Consider the following 19,960-nt stretch of genomic DNA (forward strand, 5'->3'; position numbering starts at 1 on the left):
CTTTTGTTTAAAAATGTTGAATATTGGCCCTCAGTCTTTTTGAGCTTATAGGGTTTCTGCTGAGAATTGCACTGTTAGTCTGATGTGCTTCCCTTTGTAGATGACCTGGCCTTTCTCTCTGGCTGCACTTAACATTTTTTCTTTCATTCCAACCTCGGAAAATCTGATGATTATGTGCCTTGGGGATGATCTTCTCATGGAGTATCCTACAGGGGTTTTCTACTTTTCCTGAAGTTGAATGTTGGCCTATCTAGCTAGGTTTGGAAAGTTCCCCTGGATGATATAGTGAAATATGTTTTCCAAATTGTTTCATTTTCCCCATCTCTTTCAAGTACCCCAATCAGTGGTAGATTTTGTCTCTTCACATAATCGCATATTTCTCGAAGGTTTTGTTTATTCCTGTTCATTCTCCTCTCTCTACTCTTGTCTGTCTGTCTTATTTCATAAAGACAGTCCTCAAGCTCTGAGATTCTTTCCTCTACTTGGTCTATTCTGCCATTAATACTTGGGATTGTACTGTGAAGTTCTTGTAATGTGTTTTTCAGCTCTATTAGGTCAGTTATGTTCCACTGTCTATGGGCTATTTTAAGTGTCAGCTCCTGCATTGTTTTATCATGATTTTTATCTTCTTTGCATTGAGTTACAACATGATCCTTTAGCCCAGCGAAGTTTGGTTTTATCCGCATTCTGAAGCCTACTTCGGTCATTTCATTCATCTCAGCCTCAACTCAGATCTGAATCCTTACTGAAGAGGTGTTGCAGTCATTTGGAGGAAAGGGGGCACTCTGACTTTTTGAGTTTTCAGTATTTTTGCACTAATTTTTTCTCATCTTTGTGGGCTTACCTACCTTCAATCTTTGAGGTTGCTGATCCCTTTGAATGAAATTTTGTTGTTGTTGTTGTTGTTTGTTTGTTTTTCTTATAACAGTCTGACCACTGTTCTGCAGGGCTGCTGTGATGTGCTGGGGGTCCACTCCAGACCCTAGGCTGGTACCTGGAGGTATCACCAGGGAAGGCTGCAAAACAGCAGCCTGCTCCTTCCTCTGGAAGCTGCATCCCAGAGGTATATTGACCTGTTGCACTCAAACACACTTGTAGGAGGTGGTTAGGGACCCTTGTTAGGAGGTCTCACCCAGTCAGGAGGAACAAGATAAGAGACCCACTTAAAGAAACAGTCTAGCTGTGTTTTGGTAGAGCAGCTGTACTGTGTTGGCAACCCCTTCAGTCCCCTATTGGTTTGGGCTCTCCAAGGTCTACAGAAGGGACCAGTTGAGATGTCCAAACAGTAAAGATGGTGGCCCACCCCACCCCATGGGAGAAATTAGAATTGCATCCCAGGGAGAAATTAAAACTCTGTTGGCCATAGAACACCTCCAGGAGTGGCAAGTGGCCCCAGCTGGGAGGATCCGCCCTATAAGGAGGAAAGGATGGAGTCCAGTTTAGCAGCCTGGCCACCCCTTGACAAAACAGCTATATCTGCTGGGGAGCCACCTCTGTTCTTGGACTCTCCAAAGTTCGCGGGCTGGAATGGCTGATTTGTTCAAACAACAAAGTTGTTGGCCTGCCCCACACCCTAGGCAGTCCATCCTAGGGAGAGATCAGAGCTCTGTTTGTAGAATACAGGCAGTTAGGGGTGGCTGAAAGCCCCAGATGGGAGGTCCCGCCTACTGAAGAGGAATGGATCAGGGTCCAACTCAAAGAAGTAGTCTGGTAATGTTCTGGCAAAGCAGCTCCACTGCGCTCAGGGGGACCCTTCCTCATCCAGACCATCGAACTCTCCAAAGCCTGCAAGCTAGAATGGCTATGTTGACCAAACAGTAAAGATGGCCTCTTCTTCTGGGGGCTCCATCCAGTCTCAGGCAGGCTCCACTTTGTTGCTAGTGGCTGGTTGGAATTTCAAGCCAGTGGGTCTTATCTTGTGAGGTGCCATGGAGGTGGGGCCTGAAGACCAATGCTGCTCAGACCCGTGGATTCAGCCCTCTTCCTAGGGGTATGTACGGACCTGCCTTGCCTGAGTTGCAGTGCCTTTGTCAAAGACCCTGGAGCTGGCGTATGTAAAGCTCCTGGGTCTCTGTATGTGCCTAAGCAGCTGTTCCGCCAAGACCATTCAGCTCTGTGTGTCAGACCCAAGACCCTGGTGGTGTGGGCTCATGAAGGGTTCTCCTGATCTGAAGGTTGCAAAGGCTTGTGGGAGAAGCATGGTTTCCCAGGGCCACACATTTACTCACCAGTTCCCTTGGCTGGGAGTCGGGGGTTCCCCGGGCTCTGTGTTCCTCCTGGGTCGTCCATCGCCCCACCCTGCTTTTCTTCATTTTCTGTGGGTGAAGTTGTTTCCCTGATCAATTCCAGTGTGAGTACTTGGATATTTCAGTTGAAGATTCTGTATTCACTTGCCCCTTTCATTCCTCTCCATGAGTGCCATGCACCACAGCTGCTTCTAACTGGACATCTTGCCCTGGTATCTATACATTTGTTTTTCTAGTTTTATATTTTTATAAAAGCTACAAACATTAAGAAATACATACTTTATGAGCTTCATTTTAGTTCCACTTAAGTAACATTATAAGACAGGTGGCTTGCCTCGACCTTATGAATCTATGAACATACTTTTCTTTTTCCCTAAAATACTGATATTGATCATTGTTCTTCCCTCTTTGTCTAGCTGCTAAAAAGGTCAGAAATAAGTTTTGTAATCAATTGCTATTCCACCACAAATAGTTCTCTGTAGAGTTTTCTTCTTTCTTCCTTATTATATCTCCATTTCTTTTTCTTTGGTAAGTTGTTTTTACCATATCATATTTGTTTTTTATAAGCTGTCTGATATAGTTCAGATATTTGTCCCTGTCAAAATTTCATGTTAAATTGCAATTCCCAGTGTTGCAGGTGGGGCCTGGTGGGAGGTGTTTAAGTCATGGGGACAGATCTCTCATGGCTTGATGCTGTCCTCACTGTAATGAGTGAGTTCTTGCAATATCTGGTTGTTGTAAAGTGTGGCACGTCCCCAACCCCACTCTCTCTTGCCTCTGCTTCTGCCATGTGACATGCCTGCTCTCGCTTTACCTTTCATCTTGAGTAAAAGCTCCCTGAAGCCTCCCCAGAAGCTGAGCAGATGCCAGTGCCATGCTTGTGCAGTCTGCAGAACCATGAGCCAAGTAAACCTCTTTATTATTATTCAATGTCTGTTATTTCTTTATAGCAATAAAAGAACAGCCTAACACACTTCCTAAAATGAATTTTTTTACATTGACAAAGTAAAAACAATCAGTAAGAAATACACAAATTTTTTTTTGAGAAAGGATCTGGCTCTGTTACTCAGGTTGGAGTGCAGTGGCACAATCTCGGCTCCCTGAAACTTCCACTTTCTGGATTCAAGTCACCCTCCCACCCCTGCCTTCCAAGTAGCTGTGACTACAGGAGCATGCTACCACATCCAGCTAATTTTGGTATTTTCTATGGAGATAGATAGGGTTTTGCTATACTATCCAGGCTGGTCTCAAACTCCTTAGCTCAAGTGATCCCCCAGCCTTGTCCTCCCAAATTGCTTGGATTATAGGTATGAACCACTGCAACCAGCCTTCAAGTAGAACTTTCTGCAATGCTGGAAATGTTCTATATCTGTACCATCCAATACGGTAGCCACTAATCACATGTGCCTACTGAGCACTTGAAATATCACTAGTGTGCCTGAGGAACTGAATTTTTAATTGTATTTAATTTTAATTAATGTAAATCTAAATAGCAATACCTAACTGGTGGCTACACTATTGAACTGCACAGATATAACATTAAAATAATACCTTTTGCACTTAAGTACTTGATTTTTGTCCTCCCCATAAGATGTAAACTTTTTGTGAAATTTTTATATTTTACATAATGCCTTAAACACACCAAGTTTATAAAAGTTTAAATAAAAACTAAGATAGTACATCTTTGTTCATGAAAGACTATAAAACCATCAAGCATGTTGACTTATTTTATTAATGCAAATCAATACACCATTATGAGTTTCTTTATCTATAAAGTCCAGATATATGATAAATACTATATCTCACAAATATATGTTAAAAACTAATATCAATATTTTATTACTATACTGGAGACATGGGAAAAGAAGTAGTATACAGATGGTAACATTATTACATTATGACCTCTGTTATATAGTTTGAGTGATGAGTTAGTTAATGCCCATAATATTAAGCAATTTAATAAAACTTTTGGAGATGGCCAAATTAAATGGTTTAATGGCATAATGTTGAGTTTAGAGTTAAGCAATTGAATAAAACCATAGGGAGCATCTGTAATCAAGCCAGATTTAGGCAACATCTGATGCACATTTATAGAATAATAGCCTTGATGGTAAGCTAATTTGAGGAAAGTAGGTCCAGCTGTATATTCATTAGAAAGAAGGAAGATGCTGTCTCTAAAACATAAAGCAACACACATGAGAGGCAATCTAGCAAAATATCCATTAGCTTAAGGGTATGTAAAAGCAGTCTTAGCTCCATCCCTGACTAAGCAAGATCATTTCCGTTCCTTTATTTATGTGCTGGTGTCTCAGGAAAATAGACGGGAACAATAACCTTACATTTACCTTGCGTATTTGATGAATAGATTGTGAGTAAAAACATACTGATATGGAGACAGGGGATAAGGTGTGTTGCACATTTCCGAAGATGCATTACTTCAATTTATTGAGACAAGACCTTGGGAACCTTTCAAATCATATACTCTATTTCCAAAAGACAATATGTTATCATTAAAGATAATGTTATATTTAAGCAGTTCCAACTTATTTGCACTTACTGACATTAATAAATGCCTGTGAAATTATTTTAATACCTCAGCAATTTCATAAAATGCTTTCAAATGCGGGTTTTAAAATGTTTACAAATCTATGGTGAGGTGCTCATTATTCCTTGTTCTATTCTATGGCAGGACACCATGTGGTATATCACAAAGAAAATGGGCTTTACATGCCACATGAACTTGAAATTGAGCCTCAACTCTTACAACACAATATTTTTTACTTACTAATGCTACTTCTTCATGTCTGTTTTCTCATCCATAAAGTAGGCATTGTAAAACCTTGTGAAAGGTTAAAGGAAAAGCATACATATTTAGTACCTGGAATGATATAGATGTTTATCAATGTCTTCTTCATTATTAATTCTGAAATCATGTATTGCTTTGTTCTCCCTTTCATCCCTGGCTCTGCATGCTTCATCCTCTGTCTATACTATAATGTCATCTTTTGAGTCTATCAAAAGAGAATGATTGAAAATCCCCAAGACAGCTTTGAAGAGAGAACATTTCAGTCACTTTCAAGTTCGTTTTTGGACTGTAATCATGAATCAGATATTGATAACCCAGGGGCCAGATTCGACCTGAAGACTGTGTATGGCCCATGAGCTAAGAATAGGTTACAATGGAGAAGAAGGAAAGAAGAAAAAAAAATAAAACAAGGAAAAACATGGGGAGGAGGAATAGGATGAAAAGGGGTAAGAATATGTGAGACTGTATATCCTCAAAAAAAAAAAAAAAAACTAAAATATTTACTATCTGGCCCTTTAAAGAAAGAAAAATCTTGTCAACTTCTGGACTATATCCTGAAGTCTTTGTGATTGAAGGCCTCCTCGTTATACAGCATTGAGAATTCAGCGTAATTATCTATAAGCAAATAATAAAAACCTAGACATGTAAATAACTGTGTTTATTAACAAAGAAATCAAAGGAAGATTAAAAGTATAACAAATCTGTGATTAATTTCAGATATTAGTAAGAATCATTCTTAGTTACCTAGAGTCTGAGTTAAAATTAAGTTCGTTTGAAATACTGCGTCAGTTACTGGAGGGTTTCCAGCTTTGCAACCAAAAAACTCATTGCGTTACACATTATTTGAATATTACGGTAAAGAAAGATAACATGCTTAATTAAAATGTCTGAACTGCGATATTAGTAGTTATTTATTGAGCTGTTATTTCAGAGCTTTGGAGGAAATACAATTTACATCTTAGGCAATAAAACTCCAGCACGAAAGTCAAACTTCCAAGTACCTCTGACTCCAGCAGAAATTTAACTTTCTTGACAAACTCAATTTATTTTCATAAATTCAGGCATATGGAAATGAGCCCAGGACTGTATTAGTCAAAATTATCAAACTGTGAGCAATAAATTTTTTTAAAAAATAGGAATATAATTCATAATATTGGTGGTCTTAAGAGTTCTGATGTTCACTATGTGAATATACACAGGCTGACTATTCAGTCCACAGCCCATTTTCTGGGAAATGACTTACCACATACAAGTGTGAGGTCCCTCTGGCCCTATGTGTCCCATATGATCCTGTCAACCTGGCCACAGGTCATTTAAATTGAGTCAGTCAAATTTTCCTTCTAGAATTGAGTTTCAGATACATTAATCTGTCTCTTAGCTTAAACTCTTATGGAGCTGAAAGAGGGCCACTTTCAGCACATGCATAGAGAAGCAGAAAGAAAAAAGAAACGCTAAACAAGGAAAAAAATCAGAAGGTTCATAGAACAAAGCCAAGACAGCCCATGGCATCCTATATCTACAAAGGTCTGCATCACTGCCTTGCCAGTTACTGGCTTTTCTGTTTATTTCTCATCCCTCATGAAGGCCAGTGATCTTCCTGCTCCTTGCTTGTGTAAAATACTCTGGATCCATATGTAGTAAAACATGTTTGCTCCACAACACGACTCCCTACAGTTTCTGATTCACAGGCCTGAGGTGGGGCCTGATCATTTGTATTTTCGAAAGTTTACAGGTGATTCTGATATGTGGAGAGGTAACCACACTCTGAGAATTACTACCCTAGGGTCATGTATGTGTCTTGGATTGGAGTTAGGGGGACAACGTGATTACATAGTTAAACAAATTAGGGGGAAAAAAAGGACCTCTTGTTTTCAATTCTAGATAATTCTAGTTCTGTGATGTTAATTGTCTTCTAGTTCTATGAGGTTAATTTTCCAATCATCAAAGTACCCCTTTGTAGATTAGTGTTTCCACTTCCTCTGTGGTAACACGGGACTTCAGGAACTAAGTGTCCCAAGCCATGACTTGCAGTTGTACCACAATCCACTCAGCCTTATGGAAGAACTATCATTTCCAAGAACTATGAGAAATGGGGAAATAAGATGTTGGTCCCTATTTTTATTCCCAACAAGCCATCCAATATCTGTGACACCCAAACTGAAAAACTCTACCCCATTTTTTTTCTCAGCATGGACCACATTCACTGGAATCTTTCCCAGTCTAAAACAATCAATTTACATCACCTTGATGAGTCTACCTTTTTTTAAAAAAAGCTTCTGTTTAATATCCTGTGAGGGCAAGAGGCTAGGTTGCTGAAGAAAGATGGGAAATATCTGAATATGGAATGAAGATACTTTTACAATGCATAAACTTCATAAAGTACAAAGTCTATCTCCCAGTCTTGGGAAAATCCACCCACAATTCTCTAACATCAGAAGTCTTTTGGCTCCAAAACTTCAGGATGCCAAGTTACCTTGGCATCAAAACTGATTCCAGACGATACTTATTCATTCAACAAATATTTACTGAGCACACATACTTTCAGCAGAAGACCCAGCCTTTATGAGACCTTAATCTTAAACAATTTGAGCAAGAAAGAGACCCTTTAAATACATATATAAAAATTATAAATGCAAAACTAGGTATAAAATATTTATTTGAAGTGAGAAAACAATCCCAGCAAATAATACATTTTATTAAGTTGCAATCTCAAAAGCATAAAATCAGAAAAGTCACATATTTGTATTAATTAACTTTTTTATTAACTGCCAAATTAAAAATTTGTCATTGGTAACAACATATAAAATTTTCAGATTGTTGTGATACCTCTATCGAGAGAACTGTTTGACCAGGTGTTGATGAAAAACCATTTCTATACTTACATTTTACTTATCCAATATTTGGAAGAATTTTTTTATAAATTAGCTTCTGGTTCTGAACATTTCTAACTTTGTTCTCCTCCTCTACCAACGTACTTGAGGAACTGTGGCTGTAAGATTAATTCACATTTATAAAGTGACTGCCTGTACTATATTTTATGTTTCAACACAAGTTGAGTCAACACAATGGGATACAGTAATATTTGAGTAAACATCCTTGTATCAGGATGGCTAACAATTATTTAACTGTACAAGGAGATAACTAAAAACCACATAAATAAATCTCTCTAAATAAACTGTATTGCTAAATCAGTTTCCTCTAAGTCAGATCCAAAAACTGTCTATAGCTAGTTAAATGCCAACTCATCACATGGGGAAGTAAGACAGAGGTGAAGATGAAGTGCAAAGACAGCAGTTTGAAAAAAATCTTCCTTTTAAAAAATAATATAAAATTTGCCAGGCCGGGTGGCTCATGCCTACAGTCCCAGAGTTTGGGAAGCCAACACGGGAGGATCAGTTGAGGCCAGCATTTGAGACCAGTCTAGGCAACATACTAAGGCTCTGTCTCTACACAATTAAAAATAAAAAATTTAGCCAGATGTAGGTGGCACACTTCTGTAGTCCTAGCTACTCAGGAGGCTGGGGCAGGAGAGAGGATTGCTTGAACCCAGGAGTTCAAGGTTTCCATAAGCTGTGATCACACCACTGCACTCCAACCTAGGTAACACAGCAAAACCCTATCTCTCTCTCTAAAAAAAAAGAAAATATATACACACACACACACACACACAAACACATATATGTATATATTTATGTAAATTTATATGCACATATATTTAGATTAAAATTATGTAAATTTTTATATGTATAGTATAAATTTACATGAATATATAAATACATGTATACATATATTTGTGTATACATGTATAAGTTTACATAAATATATAAACATTATTAGGGCCACTCCAAAGACATTGGAATAGGCTTATGCTGGTGAGGGGGCCTGAAACTATACTTCCTTTAATTCATGATAAATCTACCACTGCATCTTCTTACTAGCAAGAACAGGAGTTAACATCATTTTAGAAAAATGAGTAATATGTAAAAGGAGTATGCACTAGAATCAATAAGGTTGAATACAACTTCTGGGCTCTTGATTAACCCCTGTATGACCATGGATAATGCACTTGACTTTAGTTTTTCATCTCTATTATGAGACTGATGGAAATAATATCTCCCAAAAGACATAATTCAAAAGAGTACAATTTTTAAACTATAGAGCATGTTATCAAATGGATGTGTCCCCCCAAAATTTATATGACAAAGCCTAATTTCCATTTTATGGTATTACAAAGAAGGGCCTTTAGGTGGTGATTAGGTCATGAGGGTGGAGCCCTCATGAAGGGATTAGTTCTCTTCTAAAACGGACCCCAGTGAGCTCTCTCAACCCCTTTCCACCACTTGAGAACAAAGCAAGGGCCAGGCACAGTGGCTCATGCCTGTAATGCCAGCACTTTGGGAGGCTGAGGCAGGCAGATCACTTGAGGTCAGGAGTTCAAGACCAGCCTGGCCAATATAATGAAACTCCGTCTCTACTAAAAATACAAAAATTAGCCGGGCATGGTGGCAGGCACCTGTAGTCCCAGCTACTCAGGAGGCTGAGGCAGGAGAATCACATGAACCCTGGAGGCAGAGGTCGCAGTGAGCTGAGATCACACTACTGCACTCCAACCTGGGCAACAGCAACAGAGCAAAATTCCGTCTCAAAAAAAAAAATAAAAATAGAACACAGCAAGAAGATGGCCATCTATGCACCAGGAAGCAAGCCCTCACCAGACACTGAATCTGTGAACACTTTGATCCCAGCTTCCAGAAATGTAAGAAATAAATGTTTGTTGTTTAAGCTACCCAGTCTATGGTATTTTTGTTACAGCAGCCCAAGTGACTAAGACGGAGTGCTTTGTAAGTGTTCATAATTATTTTTGTTAATAGTTTAAGCACTATCATTAGCATTATTAATAGCATTAATAAGCAACTTAAAGTTATAAAAATTGCTTTTGCCCTTCTGCACTCTTAGCTTCTAGTCTCTACAGTGTTTTCTCCACTGTGGCTAACCTAGATAAAATTTAAGCATAGCAAGATTACAGTCTTGCCATCTGTGGACTCCAAGTACACATTTATCCTTTTCCGGTGAGGAAAAGGTTTCCCTAGTAACTTGCCTTTCTAAGCCCACTCCTGATAAGCAATTGGCTGAGTTTGACAGTTGTTTCTTTAGCAATCTCTGTAAACTACCAGCAATTTTTTGAACAAGACTTCTTAAAGAGGTTCATGTCTTTTTTCCTGTTCTAGGCATTGGAATGAAGTACATTGGAACATAATGATTTTATTATTTATATTTGTATTTTTAATAAAAATATGTAGGGATTTGCTCATATCAAGTATTCCTGTTAATGTAACTAAATGTTGCTCATGGTTGATCTCTCAGGTATTATCAATCTACTTGGGAACCTAGTAATGTTCCCAAATTTTCTAAGAAATTATAAAACACAGCATTCAGTACTTTTTATTAAATTGTATTCATATTTGTCTGAACAATTGAATTTAGATTTAAGTTTTCTCAGAATACATTGCTTAAAAATAAAGTTTTCAGAAACTTTAAATCTTAGAAAAATAATCTGGTATTTATACAGCAGAACTCTCTATAGAAACACAGTAATGTTTTAAATTTATCCCCACAGTTCTCATAATTGTTTAACTAATAGGTAGAAAATGAAACCAAAGCATAAAAGTATAAAAATACAGACAATAAGCACAATGGTATTAAGGGGACCAGTTTAAGAACTTTAGATTTTATAAAGTATGAAGATGATGATAGCAATTTCTCAGGGTGCACATTTCCTAGATTATGTTTTGTGTGTCTATTGTGTACCAAGGAATTTATGATCAACTTTTCTACATATTACATTTGGCTTTTCATTCCTTCATTCATTCAACAAATACTTACTGAGTATCAACCATTTTGCAGCTGCTTTGTTAAATATTGGGTATATAAAGTCAGAATGTGGAAACAATCGTCCCATATCTCTGGTATTGACAATTTAATGGAATATAATAGAATGTTCATATGGGATTTTGTCCTGTTTTAAAAATCATTGTGGAAGCTGAAAACTATATACAAAACATACCAAAAAATGCATCATAAGCTTAGAGAGTCACCAGGAGTTGAGGAGAGAGACATACATATTTTTAGGGACTAATGAGAGGCACTAATCCAAGAATTTTTTCTACCACATCCAATGCTCATTCTTGTGACAGTCTAAATACATATAAGACTGTGAGGTAAGAAAAAAAGAATAAAAAAAGAGAAAAAAGATAAACCAAAAAAAAGTAAAAGAAAGAAAACTGTGAGACAGGAGAGCACATGGCCTTTTCAGAAGCCCAGTGTCCAAGCAGGAAGACTCCTCTTCCCTTCTCAACAGAAGCATACAGAAATGCTTCTCCTTCCAAACTCCATGGGGAATAGGAAGCTTCATGAAGATCACTGATGCAATAGTAGGATTTCTGCAAGAAAAGAAGAGTGTTTTGTTCTCTAGTTGTATACTTGTGGAACCAGCAGACTCACTAATCTGCCCCTTGGTCACTGTGTGCTGAGAAAAGAGAAGGAAGACAAGGCTAAAAGAGAGGGAAGCAGTGGGACTGCCCTTATACACTTAAAGCTGGGGCAAGCAGACACCTCAGAGGTAGCTGAGTTTGAACTATCTTGCAGGAAGTTCTCCCAAGAGGGACCCCAGCAGCAAGATGCTGTGGAATAAGGAAGGAGCTGAGGGAAGGAGGAGGAGGAGGACAATACCAAGCCAGAGCTAGATCTCCTATATCAGATAATCAAGCAGGAAACTTGATCAGGGTCCTCCTGTGCTCCATGACAGAAATGACCAGTGTGAGCTAGAGACTTCTTATCAATTAACAAGTAACCACTCCTACTCCCCGTTTAGAAAGGAGAAATTTGACTGTTCCCTCTCCTTCCTCTCCACCTGAACCTAAGAGAGGATCTAGCACCTAGAAGATAAAGGGGGCTGCGGGAAACTCTACTCCAAGCCACTGAAGACATGAAAATTCTAACTACCCTTTGAAGAGAAAAGAGAGCTTTAAATGGAGTTTGAGGCCAAAGCCGTAAAATATATAAGGGTAAAGATTAAATATTGAAACAGAGCTGCTCTAATAACTGAAAGAACCTGGAATATTAAAGAGCCCATTCATGATTCCAACAGGCAGAGTCAATGGCATTGCTTTTTCCAGAGGTTAGGCCAAGTCATGAGTAAAGCTAACAGGCACAGAAATAGAGATGAGCAGATGCATTGTTTTGAAAGATAGAGGCAGGCCTGGACCCCAAAAAAGGGATCTGAACGGAAGGTACAGACTTGGAAGCTCCCAGCTCTTCAAAATTATAACATTGATAAATAATGATATTATCAAAATATAATATTATTAACAATAACAGTTAACATCTATTAATCTCCTACTACTTAACTAGTACCTTACTGAGAGTTTTATATGAATTATATAATTTAATCTTTCAGACAATCTTATGAGGTGAATCTGAAAAACCAACCACTTTGGGCCCATTTTACTTAGAAGGAAAGTGAAAATTTTAGAAGCAGGGTCCTCATGCTTCACTTTCCTAGCTGGTGAATAACAGAACAGGTATCTAAAATAGTTCTGACTACAATGGCCACATGCTCAATCCAATTTATTAAACTACCTTCTTAACATTTTCTCTTTTTTTCCCCCCCCCCCTTAACTGGGTTTGTATTAGGGAAGGGAAGTGAAGGACATGAGAAATTTATTCATTTTGTTTTATTTTTTCTTCCAACTTCTATTTTAGGTTCAGGAGGTACATGTGTGGGTTTGTTATATAGGTAAATTGTGTGTCGCAGGGATGTGATATACAGATTATTTCATCACCCAGCTACTAAGCGTAATACTCGACAAGTAGTTTTTCAATTCTTACTCGCCTTCCACTCTCCACCCTCATATAGACCCCAGTGCCTATTGTTCCCTTCTTAGTTGCTTTGTTAGATTGTGTATTCAACGTTTAGCTCCTACTTAGAAGTGAGAACATGTAGCATTTTGTTTTCTGTTCCTGCATTAATTCGCTTAGGATAATGGTCTCTGGCTCCACCCATGTTTCTGCAAAGGACATGATCTCATTCTTTTTTATGGATGTGTAGTAGTCTATGATTTTATGTACCACATTTTCTTTATCCAGTCCATTATTGTTGGACATTTAGGTTGAATCCATGTCTTTGCTACTGTAAATAGTGCTGTAATGAACATATGCATGCTTGTGTCTTCATGGCAGAATGATTTACATTCCCTTGGGTATATAACCCATAAGGGATTGCTGGGTCAATTGTTAAGTTCTTTGAGAAATTTCCAAACTGCATTCCACAGTGGCTGAACTAGCTTATATTCCCACCAGCAATGTATAAGTATTCCCTTTTCTCCACAATCTTGCCAGTATCTGTTATTTTTTTACTTTTTAATCTGACTTGTCTGAGATGGTATCTCATTGTGGTTTTTGTTTGCCTTTCTCCAATGATTAGTGATGTTGAGCATTTTTTGATATGCTTGCTGGCCATGTGTATGTATTCTTTTGGGAAGTATCTGTTCACATCCTTTGCCCATTTTATAACGCGGTTGCTTATCTTTTGCTTAAGTTCCTTATAGATTCTGGACATTAGAACTTTGTTGAATGCATAGTTTGCAAATATTTTGTACCAGTCTATAGATTGTCTGACCACTCTTGATAGTTTCTTTTGCTATGCAGAAGCTCTTTCATTTAATTAGGTGCTGTTTGTCAATTTTTGTTTTTGTTGAAATTGCTTTTGTCATCTTCATCGTGAACTTTTTGCCGATGTTTATGTCCAGAATGATATTTCCTAGGTTTTCTTCCAGCGTTTTTTATGGTTTTTGAATTTACATTTAAGTCTTTAATCTATCTTGAGTTGATTTTTGCATATAATGAAGGAAGGGGTCCAGTTTCTATAATCTGCATGTGGCTAGCCAGTTAGCACGGCACCATTTATTGAATAGAGAGTCCTTTCTCCATTACTTGTTTTTGTTGACTTCATTGAAAATCAGACAATTGTAGGTATGTGGCTTTATTTCTGGGTTCTCTAACCTGTTGCATTGGTCTGTGTTTGTTTTTGTACAAGTACCATGCTGTCTTGGTTACTGCAGCCTTGTGGTGTAGTTTGAAGTCAAGTAGTGTGGTACCTCTGGCTTTATTCTTTTTGCTTAGGATTGCATTGGCTATTCCAGATCCTTTTTGGCTCCATATGAATTTTAGAAGAGTTATTTCTAATTCTGTGTAAATGTCATTAGTAGTTTGCTAGAAATAGCATGAAATCTCTAAATTGCTTAGGGCAGTGTGACCATTTTCACAATATTTATTCTACCTATTCATGAGCATGAAATGTTTTTCCATTTTCTGTGTGGTCTCTGATTTCTTTTAGCAGTATTTTATAATTCTCATTGTAGAAATCTTTCACCTCACTAGTTAGCTGTATTCCTAGGAACTTTATTTTTTGTAGCTATTGTGAATGGGATTGCATTCTTGATTTGGCTCTCAGCTTGCATATTGTTGCTGTAAAGGAATGCTACTGATTTTTGTATCCTGAACCTTTACTAAAGTTGTTTGTCAAGAATAGGAGTCTTTTGGAGGGTCTTTAGGTTTACTAAGTATACAGAGACAATTTAACATCCTTTTTTCTTATTTGGATAATTTTATTTTTTTTGTCTTGCCTGATTGTTCTGTCTAGGACTTCCAGTACTATGTTGAATAGGAGTAGTGAGAATGGGCATCCTTGTCTTTTCTGGTTCTAAGATAAATGCTTTCAGCTTTTGCCCATTCAATAAGATGTTGGCTGAGGGTTTGTCATGGATAGTTCTTATTATTTTGAGGTATATTCCTTCAGTGCCTAGTTTGTTGAGAGTTTTTAACATGAAGGGATATAAAATTTTATAGAAAGCCTTTTCTTCATCTATTGAGATAATCACGTGATTTTGGTTTTTGTTTCTATTTATGTGGCAAATCACATTTATTGATTTGTGTATATTAAATGAACTTTGCATCCCAGGAATAAAGCCTACCTGATCATGGTGGATTATCTTTTTGATATGCTGCTGGATTTTATTTGCTAGTATTTTGTTGAGGATTTTTGTACTTATGTTCATCAAATATATTGGCCCCAAGTTTTCTTTTGTTGATGTTTTTGTGTCTTTGCCAGGTTTTGGTATCAGAATGATGCTGACCTCATAGAATGAGTTAGGAAAGAGTCCTTTCTCCTCAAATTTTTGGAATATTTTTAGTAGGATTGGCACCAGCTCTTCTTTATACATCTGGTAGAATTCAGCTGTGAATCTGTCTGGTTCAGGGCTTTTTGTGTTGGTATGCTTTTCATTACTGATTCAATTTCAGAACTTATTATTGGTCTGTTCAGGCTGTCAATTTCCTCCTGGTTCAATCTTTGGAGGTTGTATGTTTCCAGGGACTTGTTAATTTCTTCTAAGCCTTCTAGTTTGTGTGCAAAGAGGTGTTTGTAACAGTAACTGAGGGTTTTTTTTTTTTTTAATTTCTGTGGGGTTTGACAGTAATGTCCCCTTTGTCATTTCTGATAGTGTTTATTTAGATAATCTTTTTTTCAATTTAGCTCTGATGTTGGTTATTTCTTTTCTTCTAGCTAGCTTTGAGGTTGATTTGTCTTGTTTTTCTGGTTTCTCTAGGTGTGGTGTTAGGTTGTTAGTTTGAGATTGCACTTGACTTTTCTGTTAACACTGTTTTAGCTGTGTCCCAGAGATTTTTTTCTTTTCTTTTCTTTTCTTTTTTAGACAGAGTCTCATTCTGTCACCCAGACTGAAATGTAGTGGTATGATCTCAGTTCACTGCAACCTTTGCCTCCTGGGTTCAAGAAATTCTCATGCCCCAGCCTCTCGAGTAGCTGGGATTAAGGCATGTGCCACCACACAGAGTTAATTTTTGTATTTTTAGTAGAGATGAAGTTTCACCATGTTGCCACGGCTAGTCTCAAACTCCTGGCCTCAAGTGATCTGCCCTTCTTGGCCTCCCAAACTGCTGGGATTACAGGCATGAGCCACTACAACTAGCCTATCCCAGAGATCCAGAGATTGTTATATGTTGTATCTTTGTTTTCATTAGTTTCAAATAATGGCTTGATTTTTGCCTTCATTTAACTGTTTACCCAAAAGTCATCCAAGAGTAGGTTAATTTCAATGTAATTGTATGATTTTGAGAGATATTCTTGGTATTGACTTCTCTTTTTAATGCACTGTGGTCCAAGAGTGTAGTTGTTATGATTTTGGGTTTTTAAAATTTGCTGATAATTATTTTATGGGTGACTGTGTGGCCAGTTTTAGAGTATGTGCCATGTGCAAATGAGACGGATGTATATTCTATGGTTGTTTTGTGGAGTGTTCTGTAGATATCTGTTAGATCCATGTGATGAAGTGTTGAATTCAGGTCCTGAATATCATTGTTAGTTTTCTGTCATGATGATCTATCTAGTTCTGTCAGTGAGGTGTTGAAGTCTCCCACACTTATTGTGTGATTAACTAAGTCTCCTCATAGGCATCTAAGAACTTTTTTTAATGAATCTGGGTGCTCCAGTGTCTGATGCATATATATTTAGAATAACAAAGTCTTCTTGTTGAATTAAACCCTTTATCATTATGTAATAACCTTCTTTGTCTTTCTTGATTGCTGTTGGTTTAAAGTCTGTTTGTCTGAAATTAGCTCCATCTCTTTACTTTGAGCATATGGGTGTCACTGCATGTGAGATGGGTCTCTTGAAGACAGCATACAATTGGGTCTTGCTTCTTTATCTAGCTTGCTACTCTTTGCCTTTTAATTGGGGTATTTAGCTCATTTACATTCAAGGCTAATATTGATATGTGTGGATTTGGTCCTGTCATCAGGTTGTCAGCTGGTTGTTGTGCAGAATTGATGGTATAGTTGCTTTATAGTGTCAATAGTCTATATACTTAAGTGTGCTTTTGTGATGGCCAGCAACAGTCTTTCATTTCCATGTTTAGCACTCCCTTAAGGACCTCTTGTAAGTCTGGTCTGATGGTAACAAATTCTCTTAGCATTTGCTTGTCTAAAAAGAAAGTTATTTCTCTTCTGCTTATAAGGTTTAATTTGGCTGAATACAAAATTCTTGGTTAGAATTTCTACTTTTAAGAATGCTGAATGTAGGCCCTCAGTCTCCTCTGGCTTGTAGAATTTCTGCCTAAAGGTCCATTGTTAGCCAGATGGGGTTTCCTTGCAGGTGACCTGCCCCGTCTCTTTAGCTGCCTTTATTATTTTTTCTTTCACATTGACCTTGGAGAATCTGATGACTATGTGTCTTGGGGATGGTTGTCTTGGATAGTATCTCACAGGGATTCTCTACATTTCCTGAATTTGTCAAACTCTCTAGAAAAGTTGGGGAAATTTTCTTTCTGTTCCTCTCTTTGAGGGACACCAATAAGTCACACATTTGGTCTCTTTACATAATTCCATCTTTCTCAGTGGTTTGATTGATTCTTTTTACTCTTTTTTCTTTATTTTTGTCTGACTGAGTTATATGAAGAACAAGTGTTTGAGCTCTCAGATTCTTTCCTCACTTTGGTCTATACTGCCATTAATATTTGTGATTATATTATGAAATTCGTGTAGTGAGTTTTTCAGCTCTATCAGATCAGTTTGGTTCTTTCTTAAAATGGCTATTTTGTATTTCAGCTCTTGCATCATCTTATCAGTTTCCTTAGATTCCTAAGATTGGGTTTTGACTCTCTCCTTAATCTTGATGATCATCATTTCTATCCAGATCCTGAATTCTATGTCTGTCATTGCAGCCATCGTAATTAAGAGCCATAGCTAAGGAACTAGTGCAATCACCTGGAAGTAAGAAGATACACTGGCTTTTTGAGTTGCCAGAGTTCTTGTGCTGGTTCTTTCTCGTCTGTGTAGCCTCGTGTTCCTTTAATCTTTGAAGTTGCTGTCCTTTGGTTGGGGTTTTTTGCTTTTATATTATTTGAGGCCCTTGAGGATTTGACTGTGGTATAAGCTAACTTCAGTTGACTGGCTTGTTTCTGATAGATTTTCGGGGGCTCAAGGCTCACCTCAACACTCCTGGGCTTCATACTCTAACCCTGGGGGACTGGTATTAGGCCCACTGCTTTGTTCTTTGGCCCCTCAAGGTTAAGCACCTGCTGCACTGGAGGGGCTGAGGTATTCCTGGTCTGCTGACAAAAACACTCCAATGGGAGGTGCCAGCCAAAGCTTTTCATTGGCGCAGTGGCAGGGCAGCAGCATCTGCACCCAAGTGTGCATGCCAACATAGCAGCACCTGAACATTTTCAACAGTATGAAACTAAATATTATCGTCAGGACATAAATAAAGTAAAAAGAAAGACAAACTCCAAAAAACACTAAAAGCAGAGAAGCCAGAAAGATGGGTGGAAAATCAAGAGGGGTTAATTTAGATATTTTGTAAGATGAGGCTAGCATGATGATTACAGAGATATAAAAGGCTTCTTTTTTATCTCAACTATTGTTGAGAGCCCAATTTAGGCTGAAAATAATGAATTTATAATATCACATTCCTTTGCTGGTGGTTCGTATGTTTTCACAGGTAAAATGCTTGTTTTCTTTACAAAATAACACTTCATTTAACAGTTCTATTATTTGATAACAGCTGCATAAAGAAAAGTACATAATTGATAATTTCATCAGAAGTATATAACTATATGGAAAAGGTATAGCTAGTGGATGGGTATATATGCCTTTTTAAAAATTGAACACATTTTGTAGAACACATTCTCTAAACATGATTATTTTCATGGATTGAAGAACATTCTCTGTTTACAGTTTGATACAGAAACTGAACTAAGACCGTTGTGGTTCATTTTGTAACTAAATATCCAAAGCTATTGCATTCACTATCCCTTTTATTTTATATAGCCACACTTCATTTCATTGACATTGCTTAGGAATAAGGTACTCAATATCGATCAATTTTTCAGCTAGCTGAAGCTTACCCACTATATGAGTGAACTGACTTTATTTTAATGAATTTGGTGGAAATCTAAAATATATCATACACTTTCAGTCCTTCTTACAGAAAGTATATTATATAAAATTTATCTTTTTCCTGATAGTCTTGAATCGTTGTCATAAACTTCAGTGTTTGCATTGCGCTACGATGTAGCAATGCCCTGAGGGGCAAGTCATGTGGAGTTGTTTACCTTTAGACATAGATCACATCATGATTGGCATAATTATTCTGAATAAAACAAAGCAAAACTAAGAATGCCATGTGCTTTGAATCCAGCCATATGCGATTTAAAATATTGGGTCACTCATTTAAGGTCAGGATTACTCTTTAGGTAAGTTAGTAACCACTAATAATTCTTTGTTTTTCTATTAGTAACATGGGTATAGAATTAAAAGATAATATTTAATGTGTACTAATTGTCAAATACTGTACTACAGCATTGACTCCACAATGTTGAGAAATAATATAGTGAGATTAAAACTCAGACTTTGGAGTCAGACCACTTCCTATCTCTGTGTCCATATACAGATTATTTAACTTTCCATGTCTTATTTTCCTCATTGGTAAAAATAAGATCATAAAAATACCTTTCTTATGGAGTTATTGTTAGAGTTGATATATTAGTTAACACTTAGAGGAGTACCAAGATTGTAGTAAGCACTGAGTAAGTGATGATGATGATGATCTCATTTTATCCTCATGGCAGTCCTGAGAGTTCGTTAATATTATGACTTCCTTACCTAGAAATAAGGAAACTAAGGCTTAGAGATATTAAGCAACTTTTGAAGGTCACAGCACTAGTAACAAAGTACTGATTCCAGACCCAAGGACTCATAGGCCACTAAGAGGACAATCCAAGACGTATTGCTCACACTGTCCGAGATGGCTTTGTTGTTCTTCAGGGTAAAACCT

The sequence above is a fragment of the Chlorocebus sabaeus genome, chromosome 20 (genome assembly GCF_047675955.1).
Source record: "Chlorocebus sabaeus isolate Y175 chromosome 20, mChlSab1.0.hap1, whole genome shotgun sequence".
Lineage (NCBI taxonomy): Eukaryota > Metazoa > Chordata > Mammalia > Primates > Cercopithecidae > Chlorocebus > Chlorocebus sabaeus.